Raw genomic sequence first — 16,662 nt, forward strand, 5'->3', positions numbered from 1 at the left:
AAAGTCATCTTAACCCTTGTGTTCCTTCCTATTTATCTTCCAACTTAATGTGTTTGTGTTTTAATTCTGACCCTTTCTTTGCCTGTCAAATTTAAAGAAGAAAGGGCTTTAACAGTAATGCATTATGTTGTCACTTGAAGAACATTTGACTCCCACACAGAACACCTCACCCCCCCACAAGGTGTTATTTATAAATTTGGTAAATTTACTGGGGCCCAGAGCATTAGTTTTATTTTTAATAGGCTCAGAAATATACCTTCAGCACACCAAATAAAGGCATATGATTTTATTTATTTATTCTTATGATTTCACATTATCCAAACTCATAAGAAGGTTGTATAAAGTCATCATGGCAGTTTAGTCATTTAAAAGATAAATTCAGCCTTAGCCCTGCTGGAATACACATAGTGGCTTGAGCCGTGAATTCTTTCTCATTATGCCAATCTGCATGGACCAACCAATTACAATCTGACAGTCGCTGCTGAGCTAGGCACCTGAATACTTAAATGGCATGAAGCTAATACAACCCTGTAGGTTCACCTCCCCAAAAGCGAGGCAAGGGCTGATGTTCCCAATGCTCCATAACCCAGGCAGGGTCATGGTGGAGCATCCTTGCCCTGGGTCTCTGTGCCCATGTTATTTTTTTCCACCGTTGCGTGGAGAACAACCCCATTTTCATTAGCATTTTTTTTTTTTGCTATGCTAATAATATCTATCAGTCAACCTCTAAGCATTTTCTGCCTTTCTAAAAGATTTTTCATTCTAGGGCACTTGATTTTTCTCTTTTCCAAGTTTTGGGGGACACCTCACTCTAGCTCCTGTGTTGATAATTGCACAATTTCAAGTGAAATGCTAATCATATTACTTTTCAACTTTATGTTACCAATCCCCAGGATTATCACCTTATCTGCAGTGGCTCAGTGCTGTAACAGTTTAGTTTGAAGAAACTAACTCCTAACTCCTAACTCCTACCTTCTAACTCCTTCTTCCTCCTTTTTGGGTAAGGCCTATGATCCTTTGAAGCTATTTTTCAAACCATATTTTTCTGCTGTTTCCTCTTTTTCCCAGTGGGGTAATCCTGATTTTTCCAGTGATTTTAATGTGTGTCTCTTTGTTCTGCACAGTGTATCATATTTAACATGCTCCCAAATCACTCATATGGCATTAGGCTTCATTTTCTTTGTTTCTAGTTGCTTCTAATCATATGCTTTGTTGGAGTTGCTGACCCACATGGCATTTTTCCTTTTTGATATTAATTTATGCTTGACCTTTTAGTCAGTGCTAGCCATCCATTTTCCAAATCCATGCAATGAGAGTGTTCTTGGTAAGACCTTGCATGTCATTTGGAGCTGTGGAAGTTTCCAACTGGGATTCAGCTAAAGCTCCAGGCATTTTCTAGAGATTAAAAAACTGTCATGAAAATAATATGGAGCTTTTTAAAGGACATCTTGATCACTTTCAAAATGCCCTAAGTTGTCTCCCAGTTGGACTTTTGGAGACATTTGGTATGGGACTATCAATCTAGACTGCAGCAAAAACTTCTTTCATTATTTTTCACAACTGTATTACCAAGGCTACAATTCTCTTCACTATTCTAGGGTAATGGGTGTGATCCAGACTTATTATTTCTCATCCTGTAAAACTTAATTGTGCTGAAATTCTAGTGTGTGTGTGTGTGTGTGTGTGTTAATGGTGTTAGCCTTTCCTCTTTCTATGCAGCCATGATGACGTTCAGGTAGTGTACTTCAAATGCATCATCTCCTCTAGTCCTTTTAGTAACCTGAGATTTACATACTTTTTCATCCTCATTTTAAAGAATGAGGAAAATAAAACTTGGTCAGGCCACACTTCCTTGAAGTGGACACCTTGAACAAGGGTATGCCAACAAATTATATAACCTAAATAAAGTGGACAAATTCTTATAAACAAACTACCTACACTGGCTGAAGAAGGAATAGATCTCAACAGACCATTAATGAGCTAGTAAACAGATTGAATCAGTAATCAAAAACTTCCCAATAATTAAAGACCAGGACCAGACAGCTTCATAGTGGAATTTTACCAAATGTTCCAAGAAGTAACACCAATTGTATTAGTTAGGGTTCTCTAGGAAAACAGAACTGACAGAAGATATCTGTGAATATTATGAAATATTTATAAGAATTACCTCACATGATGGTGGGAATACACCAGTTCAAATTCCATAGGGCAGGGTGCAAGCTGGTAACTCCAATGAATGTTTTTGATCAATTCTCTCGGAGAAGTTTTTCTGACTGCAGTAGAGATGGAAATTCCTTCTGATTGCTGAAATCATCACTTCTCCTTTTAGGAGAAGTCTGATTGACAAGACTTCTCTCATTGTTGAAGGCAATCTTGATTGATTATAGATGTAATCAGCTATAGATGCAGTAAACTTACTGGTGATTTAAATCCATGAATCACCAGTACAGTCAGGCCAGTGCATGCTTGACCAAACAACTGGACAGCAAAACCTGGCCAAGTTGACAGATGAATTTAATTGTAACAGTCCAGCCCTTGTGAACTTGGCAGCCATACACATTTTTCTTAAAGTACAGTTAGTTAATATCTAGATATAAACAGTAACAGTCATTTTTGGCCTAAAAATACTCAACTGTCCTACATTGACACACTAACTCTACCCAGATTAGAGTGCAAGTCCATGGGTAATCAGTAATTTTTATTTCTTTTTTTATTTGAGAAGTTGTGAGTTAACAAAACAATCCTGAATACCAAACAGGATTCCCATACATCATCCCATTACCAGTACCTTACATTGTTATAAATGATGAAAGAATATCATCATAATATTACTGCTATCTATAGTCCATACTTTATATTTGGTATACATTTTCCCACAAACCATCTGATTATTAACACCGTGTATTAGAATTATGTTTGTTATAGTTCACGAGAGAGCATCCTCATATTTGTACTGTTCCCTGCAGTTTATCACTCACCAGGGGTCCACTGTGTTATATGGCCCCCACTTTTTACAATACATCCAAAGTGTACACTCAGTGGCTCTCAGTTTCATCACAGAGTTGTGTTGTCATCAGCTCACTCTGTCTCAGAATGTTTGCAAATGCTAAGTATCAATGATGGGTGGTATAAAATGGTATGGAATTTTTCCTTTTTGAATATTCTCTCTGAATATTCTATAACTTAAATACTATGAAATGAAGTTAATATAACTCATGTCATATAATAAGGGGATAAGATAGGGAAGGAAACAAAGATATTTGCTTCATGTATTATATGAACATACTCATAACAAAACAAGGAAAAATATTCATAATCATATTCCTTGCTTTTGTATCTAATTACATGGACATAGCTCATTTTTATAACTACCTTCTTCTACTACGCACTCCACATTCCCTTTACCCCCAGCCAGCACCTCTCATTAAATTGAAGCTAGAGGGAAGTAGTTGGGAAGTGAACTTGGTCCAGTGGTTAGAGCGTCTGTCTACCACATGGGAGGTCCGCAGTTCAAACCCCGGGCCTCCTTGACCCATGTGGAGCTGGTCCACGCGCAGTGCTGGTGTGCGCAAGGAGTGCCCTACCATGCAGGGGTGTCCCCGCGTAGGGAGCCCCAAGTGCAAGGAGTGTGCCCCGTAAGGAGAGCCAGCACAAATGAAAGTGCAGCCTGCCTAAGAATGGTGCCGCATACATGGAGAGCTGACACAACAAGATGACACAACAAAAAGAAACACAGAATCCTGTGCCACTGACAAAGAAGTGGACAAAGAAGAACACGCAGCAAATAGACACAGAGAACAGCTGTGAACAAATAGAACAGAGAACGGCTGGGGCCGAGGGGAAGGGGAGAGAAATAAATAAATCTTTAAAAAGAAAACACTGAAGCTAGATTAATAGAATGGTGGAATGGCCTTTTGAGAACTCAATTTTGATGCCAAGTAGGTGGCAGTGCCTTGCAGGGCTGGAGCAATGTTCTCCAGGAGGCTGTGTTGTTCTGAATCAGTGTCCACTCTATGGTGCTGGTTTCCCATAGCCAGGATACATGATTCCATGAATCAAGGAGTGGAAATGGGAATGGCATTCCTGCTATTAATCATAGTGATCCACTAGAAAAATGTTTGCTCCCTGTCCCTATAACCATAAGCTATGCTGGGTCTACAGGTCTTAGTTCCAAAAGGAGAAGTGCTTCCACCAGGAGACAGCAAAGATTCTACTGAATTGAAATACTGCCACCTGGCCACTTTCTGCTCTTCTTACCTCTTAATCAACAGGCACAGAAGGAAATTACTATACTGGCTGGGGTGAATGATCCTATCAAGGGGAAGCAGGACTGCAACTACACTATTAAGGGTAAAGAAGAGTTTTCCTGGAATACAGGAGATCCCATAGAGTGTTTTTAGTACTACCATGCCCCTGATTAAAGTCAATGGAAAACTGCAACCACCCAATCCAGGCAGGACTAACAAAAGAATGAAGGTTTCGGTCACTCTACCAGGAAAAGAACCATGGTCAGCTGAGGTGCTTGCCTCTTTTTTAGTCATCGGCAGGACCAGATGCAACAGCTTATCCTTCTCCTTGGAAGGGATATCTTGACATACCCCACACCACTAGATACCTAAAATTTCAGAGGTGGAAGACCTCTGTATTTTTGTTGGAATTTTCTCCCATCATCTGACACTCAATGCTTTAACCATAAGTTTAGATTCTTTGCTATTTCTTGCTCACTAGGTCCAGTCAACGTAATATCAATATAATGGACCAGCATGATGTCTTTTTGGGAGGGAGAGATGATCAAGGTTCCGGAGGACTAGATTATGACATAGGGCTGGAGAGTTGATACAACCCTGAGGAAGGACAGGGATGGCAAATTTCTGACCTTGCCAACTGAAAGCAAACTATTGCTGGAGGTCTTCACTAACAGCAATTGAGAAAAAAACATTTGCCAGATAAATAGCTGCATACTAGGCACCAGGGAATGTGTTTATTTGCTCCAGCAATGATATTACATCTGGGACAGCAGCTGCAGTTGTAATCCACTGTCATCTACCAAGATCCATTTGTTTTCTCCACAGGCCAAATAGGAGAGTTGTATGGGGATGTGGTGAGAATCACCACCCTGCATCCTTCTAGTCCTTGATGGTAGCACTAATCTCTGCCACCCTCCAGGAATCCAGTATTGCTTTTGGTTTACTATTTTGTTATGTAGGGATTATTCTTGTGACTTCCACTGTTTCCTACGATAATAGCCCTTATTCCACGTGTCAGGGAACCAATATGGGGATTCTGCCAGTTGTTAAGTATGTCTACTCCAATTATGCATTCCAGAAACAGGGAAAAAACCACAGAATGCGGCTAAGTAACCACAGGACCCACTGTGAGACAGATATGAGCTAAAGGCCCATTGATCACTTGACCCCCTCTTCAGAGTGGTAGACCACAATGATGTTTTGGGTTTCCTGGAATTAGACACTTCTGTCTATCTGATCATTTCCTTTTCTCCAGTGCACAGTTACCCTGGTAAAAGGTCATAGGTCTATTTGGGGAAGGTTAGGATGAACATTAGCATTATGTATCTTTGTCAGTATAACAGGGTTCTTTGCAAAGGGGAGCATGCCTTCCGTTCATTCACAGGACACTAGGTCCAGAAACTCTCTCAAGTCTGGGAATTGATTAATGGACCATGTCTCCTGTTTTTGTAAATCCAATTAGAGCTTGTTCACTTGATCTAGAACTCTACTGCTTATACAGATCAAGTAAAAATTTAGTAGATTGTCCATGTATTTTACCTCTAGGTACCACATAATCTGCTAGCCAATGCCATAGGTCTCTGTAAGTCAGACTGTTTTGGTTGCTGCTTTGAGTCTGCTGTTCATTGTGGTTACCATGCCCATCTTGTCTTTGGCAATTAAGTGCTGCCATTTGGCTTCTACCAACCCAGGGTCAAATCATCCCCATTGCATTTAAGGACCCAAGCACAATGATAACAGTTCCTACAGTAATATCTGACCTACAGAGGAACAACCACACAAGTCTTTAAGAATAATGGAGTTGGTCTCACAAATATTTTCCTCACAGTCCTGCTGAAGGGTGTGTCCTGTGGAAATTATTGGGATAGGTGAGTTTTTACATGATAAATTCACTGTAAAATTTGAATCTCTTTAATTTTTTGATCCCCTCATCTACATTAAACTAGGACAGCACAGGCTATTTGACCTCAGGTAATGTAGGCCACCTTTTCACCAATTTTTCAGCCAAACACCTTAACAAACTGTTAGAGCCCTTTCTAACCCCTCAAGCTACAAAACTGAATCAAGAATCTTTGCTGTGTGAGTCCATCTCCATAAATTCAGGCTGATCCAACTCTTTATTCCTTCCACCATTATCACACGTTCTTAATATCCATTTTCACACATTTTCCTGATTTCTGTCTATATAAATTAGAAAAATCATGCAGTTACTTTGAAATATAACACAGCTTCTCATGTGTTATACTTTGTACCTCACCTTTTCAGTCCTCAGTCTAGATATAGGTCTAGAAGATAAGAGAGTTGGTGGGGGTGTTTCAGGAAAAGAATTAGAGTCTTGCAAGCCAGTTACCTCAGAGTATTCCATTGCAGTTTCCTGCTGTGTAACAGGATTTCAGACATATGAGTGAAGGCTCTTTCCTTAGGGGAGATGTTTATAAGTTTATTAAGCAAAGCAGAGGTTGGATGGCAGTTTCCTCAGGGCTTACCATTATGGGTTTGTCTGGGAAAAATTTCAGCAGAATCTAAATTTGAAACTTCGAGCTCATTCCTTTCTTTTGCAACTGTATCTAGCATATTTAGGACAAACAGTCACTATTATAATAGCTTTTCACTCTGCAAAATTCTGTGAAGGTATTAAAAACACTCTCATCCAGAGTCTTGCCCCTTATTAGCATTTGAATAGTTGTATCCAGTGGTGATATTTTGTATATCTCTATTGTGATTTCAAGCCATGGACTATCAGTGCCATTTGATTACTGGAAATAGAGTCATTAGTGCCTTTGAATCTAATCAGATTAGAGAAGCAATTCAGAAATCCATGCTTAATATTCTGTTCCTGGAGAACAACACCCAGTACCAAAGCTTTGTTTGTCAGGGTTCTCTAGGAAAACGAACCATCAGGAGATATAAGTAAATATTATAAGATTTTTATAAGAATCGTCGCACATGATGGGTGGGGATGCACAAGTACAAATTCCATAGGGCAGGCTGCAAGCTGGGAACTCCAGTAAAGGTTTCTGATGAATTCCCCAGGAGAAGCTGGCTGGCTGTAGGAGAGATGGGAGGTCTTTCTTCTGTCTGCTGGAATGATTACTTCTCCTATTAAAGCCTTAAACTGATTGAACAAGACTTCTCTCATTGTTGAAAGCAATCTCCTCAATTGATTGTAAATGTAATCAGCTATAGATGCAATCAATTTACTTGTGGTTTAAGTTCATGAAATGCCCTCACAGTAATGATCAGACCAGTGTTTACTTGATCAAACAACTGGACAGCAAAACCTGGCCAAGATGATACATGAACTTAACCATCAAACCAGTCTGGCTGAAACTCTTCCAAAAATTTGAAGACAAGGGAACACTCCCCTAATTTATTCTACAAGGCCAAAATCACCCTTATACTAAAGCCAGATAATAATACAACAAGAAAAGAAAACTACAGACCTATATCACTTATGAATATAAATCCTCATCAAAATACTAACAAACCAAATCTAATCGCATATCCTAAGATTTCTACACCAGAATGCTCAGGTATGAAAGGTTGGTTCAACAGAAGAAAATTAATTAATGTAATACTCCACATTAATAGAACAAAGGAAAAAGCTACACGATCATCTCGATTGATGCATAAAAAGCATTTGATAAAATTCAGCTTCCCATCTTGATTAAATAATACTTAGAAAACTAGAAATGGAAGGGACCCTCCTCAACATGATAAAGAGCATATGTGAAAAACGTTCAGCTAACATCATACTCAGCGATGAAAGACTGAAAGCTTTGATGAGGAACAAGACAAGGATGCCCAATGTCATTCACTGACTACTAACTGTTATTCATCATTGTGTGCGGTCACCCCTCGGGCTGAAGTGTGGTTTGCTGGCCTGGCGAGGGGAGCAGCCGCGGTAGGCCTAATTCCGCTGCCCCCATAATAGGGTGGTTGGTCGGGCCCACTGCCACCCCTGAAGGAAGCTCGGCATGGGCGCAGAGTGCCCTCGGGTCTCCCCTTCTCGGCAGCCATGCTTCCGCGGCCGCCCCTCCTCCCGGATGGTGCCACACGATGCCTGTGGGGCGGCACCCTTCTTCTTCTTTCTCCCTGCGCAGGCGCAGGGCGGAAAAATCCAGTCTGCCCTTTTCCCCTCCCCCGACAGCAGCAACAGCCAGGCGTGGGCGGGAAACTCCAGTCTGCCCTCCACCCCAGCAACAGCAGCCACCAATCCCTAAACCCTGCCCCTTCCCCCAGCAACAGCGACAGCCAATCCCTAACCACCACCCCTCCCCCATCCAGTACCGCCCACTGACCTTTTGCCGGCAATCAATCAGAACAGGGCGTGGCTTCGACCAATCAGCCTTCCCCAGCCCCTATAAAACTGTTGCCTCTCCCTCAATAAAGAGGACTTGCATGTTTACCTTCTCTCCGTGGTAGTTCTTCTGCTGTGCGCCCTCCAGTCCTGAGAGCCCCCGACAAGGGCCTGGCCTCCCTTGTCCCCAGTTCGTCGCCTGCTTCTCCGGGCAACCCCTTCGTCGCCTGCTTCTCCGGGCGACCCCTTCGTCGCCGGCTTCGCCAGGCGACCCCGTCAGCCGAACCGCGCAACCCCTTGTGAGACCGATCCCTCGTCTGCTGCCGGACCTACCCCTCGTCCCAAGTGGGACCGACCCCTCGTCCCAAGTGGGACCGACCCCTCATCCAGAGCTGGACCGACCCCTCGTCTGCAGCCAGACCCCACCTCTACCGACCGAGCAAGCCGTCGCAATTGTGCTGGAAGGTCTAGCTAGAGCAATTAGGCAAGAGAAAGAAATAAAAGGCCTCCAAACTGGAAAGGAAAAGTGAAGGTCTCTCTATTGCAGATGACATGACATTGTATATAGTATCTCTTACAGATGTGCCAGCCTCTGTCAGGAGTATCAATGTGTGAGTAAAAGTTGACACAGTTTGGCTGTACCTGGAGCAGTGCCCTGTATTACTGTTAAAATTAACAGTTGATCTAAGTTCCTTTCAAAATTGTTGTACACTTCTATGTGATAAACATGTAGGTAAACTTTACGACAGGCAAAAATTTGAAGTGAGCTCCATGCCACCTTAGAGTGGAAATGGGTTTGGTGACATGAGTGCCCCTCAGAAGTGATGCTTTCTGATCACTTGTCCCTACACTATGCTCAATAGAAACACAAAAATAAAAATTAAGTAATGGGACTAGATGATTAAGCATCCTCTCGAAGAGGTAAATAGTCCAAGTTATGTCACTAAAGAATATTCAAGAGTGAATATATAGATTAGACTTCCTAGGGGATTGGAGACTAGGAAAATTAGGTAGCCAGACAGCAAGAGATTGTTAGAAAGCAAGTGATCATTTTGAAGAAAGCTGCAAATTAAAGGAACACCAAAGAAATAAAACTACCAATGCCAACATTAAGTTAGTGAAGCTGGGTAAGAATAATTGCCGGGACTCAAATAAAAGTGACAAAAGTACTAAGTTTTATTACATGCATAAATGTAATTACAACACATGCTTTTGTTCACCTTGGTGGAGCACATATTCCAAATTGTCATTGTGCAAAGTTTCTAACTCTAATATAAAACAAATTTACATATTTCCTACATACTGATCCTTATTTCTACATATTTTATAATAATCTTCTTTCAGTTATTGATCTGATCATCAGTGACAGTTCTAGATTTCTAAAAGATTGAAAGAATATCGTTGTGTGCTTGTATTAAAGTTAGGTTAGACCTGCATGTTTATTATCCAGGAATCATACTTCTTGTGGTGGATTGAATTGTATGCTCAGTTTGGATATGTTCTTGGTCTTGGTCTCCATTCTGGTGGGTGTGGACCCACTGTTTATAAGATATCCTTATGATGTTATTTCAGTTATGGTATGACCCCACTTAATCAGGTTGGGCTTTAGTATGGATTACTGGAGTCCTTTATAGGCAGAGTGAAAAATGGAGAAAGAAGCCAGGAGAGGCCACCACATGCATTACCATGTAAATGAAAATTATAGGACCAAGGATCACCTGTAGCCAGCCCCAGAATTCCAGTTTTGGGGAAGAAAGCATCACCTTGTTGATGCCATGATTTTGGACATCTAACCTCAAAATCATGAGCCAATAAATTCCCATCATTTAAGCCAATCCATTTATGGTATTTTTTTTTTTTTAGCTGCTAGGAAACCAAAACACTTCATTTTTGATAAGATTAGTGTTAGCTCTTTTGTCCACTGTGTGATTATTTAGGTCTTTTTGTTTTAGCTTGCAGCTGGCCTCGAGAGCAGACTGGCAGATGGATTCATTTCATGTTCCCTATCTGCAGACATTTTAAAACACCATAGAGCCACATCATCACTGACAGATGTATTTTACGAGTTTGGCAATAGAGTCTCTAGTATTTGTTATCAGCAATGTAATCTCTAGTGCCCAGCACAGAGTGTGACACTTTCTGGGGCTCGAGAGAGATGCATGAATAAAGGAATGAGTGGGTGGAACCATCTCCCTGTCTCAGAATGAAGCAAAGTCCTTTTACCAGTTAGACCTCATTAGCTTGTTGGGGCAAAACAAAACAAGTACATATTTTAGCATCAATTCTATGTGACAGTGAGAGTGAAAGGCAATTCAATAATCAAAAGCATGCAAAAAGAAGAAAACCAAATAAACTAGACAGCAAGTCCCTAAATTAACCAGTATTCAACCTAAATATACATAACTTTTTCTAACTCCTAACAGAAGTTTTTATGGGCAATTGCATTGGTATTGCAGTAACATGCTTCAAATTATTGAAGTTGCCTTAATTTCAAAAGCAGGCAATTTCTCAGGTAACTTTCCTGGCTTTGATGCTATCATTGACTCTATATGAGCCTGTTATAACACTGTGATTGTTATTAGTACCAGAAATTTCATGGCTAGAGCCTACCCCTTTGCTCAAAACAAACTAAAATAAAGGCAGAGCAGATCTAAGGGCTCTGGAGGAGAAATTGTCTCTAACCACATCTGCAGCATCATTTGTCAGCTCACCAACAGGTTTACAGATTGACACAAAAATGATGTTCAGTCTCTGACTTAAAGGAAAATCCCATGGGGCCTTAAAATGAATCTCGATGTCCAAGTGCCAGTGTGTGTGCTATGAATAACCAGGCACCAATTACTCAAGGCAAATTCATTGAATATTACCATATTAGCAATTTTAAGGGATATCAAAGCAAAGGAAATACATGATCTTTTTCCTGAAGGAGAAGGACAGTTGGAACACAACTTTATAAAACCATAAGCTATCGTGTGGTGAAAAAAAGACAGGCTCAGACCAAGAGGCCCAGGTTCAAATATAAACCTATATGCTATTCATTACTTGTATCAACTATCGATCTTCTATTTTCTTATCTATAAAATGAGGATAATAATGGAACCTATGCTCGAAGTTGTTAGGAGAAATAATGGACATGCGAGTAAAGAATGAAAATCTACAAAGTGAAATTGCTTTATGGAAGAAAAGGGATAGTGAGTGACTATCCTAGAAGCCAAAAAGGCTGAAGCTGCAGGATTGGAGAGATTGGATGGGGAAAGCATGCAATGGGAAGAGGCAGCTGGCAGCTAAAGAAGTGAAAATAGAAAATTTTAATGATAATTTAAAATTGAGTTTTTACTATATGTAACTATTTCCTCCATTTTCCAATACAATCTTCAGCAAAATCTGTATTATTTATTAATGCTTTGTAGAATCACATTTGTTTTTGAGAGATAGATCTTGGTTCTGAATAATACTTTGAAATGTCACAAGAATCATGGCTGCTACAGTCTTATCTGGGTTACATAAATAAGGTACTTGGCTGTTATGATTAAAAACCTCTATATAACTTACTATTAATAGTTGTTCAGAGGAAGGAAAAAATCAGTATGAATTAGAGTAATTAAAAAGTGTGTTTTAGAAGGAATTCAACTTATGCTTGCCTTTAAAAAGGGTAAAACCTAAGAAAGGAGAGGAGCAGAGAGGGCATTCCAAATAGAGAGAATTGCATGGGCAAAGATCTAGAGCCAGAGTGTAAACGGTGCTGACAGGGCATTCCAAAGAGATCTATTTGATTTTAACAGCAGATGTTGGATAGGAAATGCTAAAATTATGTCTAGATAATTTAGAATTGCAGGAAGAAGAGCTCTGTAAGCCAGATACAAAGAGTATGTAATTGAGGCAATAAGCTCTCAAGAACCTATGGGAAGGTTTTGAGAAGGACTGTTTAATCACAGAGATTTCATTTAAAAAATTTAATTGGATGATAAAGGAGTTGGACTGGAAAAAGAAGAAACTAAAGACAAGAAAACCAAATTGGATGGTTCTGAATAAGGACTGGAATATAAAAAGGTAAAGAAAACTTGAAACATTTTTAAGGAGAAAAGAAAGTCTTGGTAAGGATGATGGGAGACTAAATGATAAAAAAAGTTTTGAGATGGCAACCTGGAACAAAAATGGTAGCAGAAACAGAAGAGTTGTCTAGAAGAGTCATTAAAAAGGTAGTAAAGATTGGACAGAGTACTGGTAGTTTCAGGAATATACTTGTGGCCATTTGAAATTGTGTTATGAAATTCCCAAAAGAGGAAAATTATGTTTTTGAACTAGTTTATTCCTGTGGGTGTGATACCCTTTGATTGCATTAAATTCAGTTGAGGGTCCTTTGATTAGATTAGTTGATAGGATCAATTTAGGGCTTCTAAATGGACTACATTCGTGAGGCATAACTCAGGTTGAGTCTCTGTCCCCTTGCTGGATCTGATACAAACAGAAAGACAGAGAGAGACAGGCTCAGACAGGCACAGGAAAAGGAAGCTGCCACGTAAGAGAGAGGACTAGAGGATTCTTTAAGCATGAAGCACCAAGAGGCTGGGCCCATGGAGTAGTTCAAGAGGAGACGAGTCCTGCCTGATAGCTTACACCTACACTGAGGAAGAAAGCAGAATAGCCAAGACTGATATAAGAGGTCTGGAAAGAGACAAATCCAATACCTGGTTGCCCTCAGATGAGCTTAAGCCTCAGCAGATAGTGGTGGCCATCTTGTTTCAACACATGCCAGCTGACTTTGGTGAGAAAGCATCTCTAATTGTGCCTCTCTTTGAACTTGCCATGGACTTGGAACTATAAGCTTTTTATCCCAAATACATCCCCCCTATAAAAGTCAACCCATTTCTGATACTTTGCATTGGCAGCCTTTTGGCAAACTAAAACAATACTCAAGAATGAGTGTCCTGAAGTCAACTGGAAATGTTGAAAGGTGAAAAGGTAGTGTTGATGATGTTGACACAGTCATTATTTGCATAAAAGGAGTATTTTAACCCTTGACATTTTAAAAGGCATATGAAGACATTGCGAGTAGACAGTAAAAGTGTAAATGACCAAGAAAAAGAATTGTGGCAAAGAAGTTTCTAGAAAGCAGGGGAGCAAAGCATTTAAAGAAGAATAACTTCTTGCTTTGCTTCTCAATAAATGACACCCCCAGTCACAGTTACTCAGGTCATTTGGATTCCTCTCCTTCTGTATCCCACACCCAATCAATCAGCCAAAATTGCTGAATCAACCTTTAAACATATTCCCTACCACCTACCACCCTGGCTAACTCACCAACCTTTCTCACCAGAGCTATAGCAGTGCCTTATAAATCATTTCACTGCTTCCCCTTCTCCATGTATTCCTCTTAAGAGACATCAGATGATGTCATTCTGCTACTCAAAGACCCTCCAATGGTTTTGTCTCCACTTAGGACAAAATTCGTTGTCCTTGTTGAGGCCTTCAAAGCCTGGATGACCTCACCTGGCCTCCTTTGAGACCTCATCCCCACCACTCAGCCTTTTTCTCACTCCACTCTAGTCACCCTGACCTTCCTGGGTTTTGTTTTTGCTTCACAGCCTCCTCCTTTGTTGTTTCCACTGCCTGGACTCCTGGCTGACACCTGCACACATAGTTTCATGCCTTGCTTTTCACTTTCTTTTCCTCATTCTGTTAGTCTTCATTGAGTGTCAGTTTCTGCTTGAGGATACAGCAGGGAAGAAATAGATAATACTCCTTGCCCTCATGGTGTTTCTACGAGGATGGGGAATCAGACAATAAGCAGAAAAATATGGAAAATTAGTCGTATATTTTTAAATTTGGTAAGTGCTAAGGAGAAAAATAAAGCAGGGGACAGAAATGATGCCAGTGTGGGTGTGTGGGTTGGTGGAGATGAGCTGCAATATTTTGAAGAGTGGCCAATATAGGTGAGGTTCAAGGAAGACTGGAAAGTTGGGGGAACAAATCAAGCAGTGAACAGCAAGCCCAGAAGCTCTAGAGCTAGGATGACTGGCTAGTTTGTTCATGGAAAAGTAGTTGGAGAGGAGAAATGGAAGTTTTGGAGTCTGATTATACAGGAATTTATGTGGTTCTTTCTCTTGTGTTATTTTCCTTCAAAGAATTTGTTACATGATATTATGTTATTATATTTACCTTTCTATTTATTTTATACCCTTCCCTCCCTTACTAGAAAATAAGTTCCATAAAGGCAGGGACTTGGTATTGTTCATCCTAACAGTGCCTGGCCTACCGTAGGAACTCAGTCATTTTACTGAATAAATTAGTGAAGGGGAGGCCAAGTCCGTGGTGTTAACTATGGCAGAGTGAAAACAGAGAGGGCCCTTGCATTTTGCATGAAGGTATTTACTGGTTTAGCCTTTAGGGGTCTGTGATATTAATAAGGGCTTGGAGTTGGGGAGGAGGGGCAGGAATGGAAGGAAAGAAACCAAATAAAGTTATATCATCCAGGTCTTAAGCTTACTCAAAAATACTTGAACTAGGTAGGTATTATATAGCTGCCTATGGTATGTTCTTTTTTTCCTCTCTAACTTATTTATGATTTATTTATCCTCTTAAGTAGATAACTTTACAAAACTGAGCATGAGTTGTTATGTTGGTCCATTGAAGCCCTGGGATAACTAACAAATTCCACCCTATTCATTGTTAACATAGTTTTAATTAAGGTGCCTTAAGCCCCATGTTAAAACTTAATTCACTGTATACGAGTTACCTGTTTCCTGACTTGGGTGAAAACTTAGAAAAGAAATATCCCCAAACTGCATGCTATGAAACACAGCTAAGCTTAAGTAAATGAAAACATTTCTAAAATGAAATGAATTAATGTATGTGAAAGATCTTTGTAGGTAGTATCAAAATATACAGATCATGTAATTGACAGGACAACTGTATGGCTTCTTGTCTTGGTTTGAAAAAAATTCAGACCTCTTAAAGCTACAACTATATTGTAATGGAAGGCAGCATCCTATAAAATCAGATATTTAGACAATTTTCTTTAAAAGGAGTTATTTCCTTTAAAAAATTTAAGACTGCAAATTGTTTATCCAAAATCTTTTAAACATTTCTCTGCTTTCAATCTAAACAATAAAGAAAAAGGAAAAAGGAATCTCTCCTGCAATAGAAATGCTAAAGCCTGTATAAGTAACATTTTGGGGTTTTGGTGGGCATATCCAATTCTAAAAGAAATAGCCCTGGTAAGGCAGAGCTCAAAGCAGATAGCTAAGCAATAAAATGCAAAAGTAGTTAATATCATAAGGCTGCGTTAATAATGACAGACATTCTCTGCTGGGAGTGTTGTCATTTTGTTAATCTTGGATACTTTCATCTTGTTTGATATTCATTATAAAGAATAGCTACCAAAGAAAATTAGCACATCCTGAGTAGTATCATCACAGATTAAAACAAAGTGGTTGTAACTAAGTGCATTAAATTGTTCATCTCATAAGCTTATTTTGTGGTTGCTGTTAACTGTCTTGGGAAATAGTCTATGCTGCTCATAAACTGATCAAAAAAGTATTTAGTCTTAGTCCAAGGCTGGAGACACTTAATAACAAAGTATCATGTGGATTTTCCTTATATGTCAGCACATCAGAAGAAAACTAAATTTTATTACTGCAGAGATAAATAAGGAACACATTTTAAAGTCATTTTCAGGAGTTTTTCAAACTGAAAAATTAAAAAATATGTGCGTTTCGGCCACTTCTAAGAGCATTCACTTATTTACAATAGAAGTATACACAAATTTTGAAATGGACAGAAGTAACTTAGAATTAGTTGTAATTCATTTTCCCTAACCACAAAGTTTCTATTTCTTTTGATTTGGATAAAATAGAAAATGGCAATGAGGAATAGCCACACAGTTATTTTGTTGCTAGGTTACATGTGTGCTCATTTAACCTGCCTCCTCACAGGGTGCTATTTTACCAGAATACCACGTAAAAATACACCTTTGTTTCCTGTGGGACAGGGGAAGGAAGGTTGATCTCCTCTCCATACCATGTTTGTTTAGCAGGTTAGAGAGGGCATGGAAAGCGGAGGATACACAATTGGTAAGCTTCAGAAACCACCGGCTCTGCAGGTTATAAAGGGGGT

At 39.8% G+C, this 16,662-nt stretch overlaps 1 protein-coding gene across 1 annotated transcript in view; it reads left to right on the forward strand.

The window, feature by feature from the left end:
- Nucleotides 1-16,662, forward strand: part of MORC1 (MORC family CW-type zinc finger 1) — a 178,590-nt gene that overhangs the window by 120,718 nt on the left and 41,210 nt on the right. The window lies entirely within an intron of this gene.

Source organism: Dasypus novemcinctus, chromosome 4, assembly GCF_030445035.2.
Source record: "Dasypus novemcinctus isolate mDasNov1 chromosome 4, mDasNov1.1.hap2, whole genome shotgun sequence".
Lineage (NCBI taxonomy): Eukaryota > Metazoa > Chordata > Mammalia > Cingulata > Dasypodidae > Dasypus > Dasypus novemcinctus.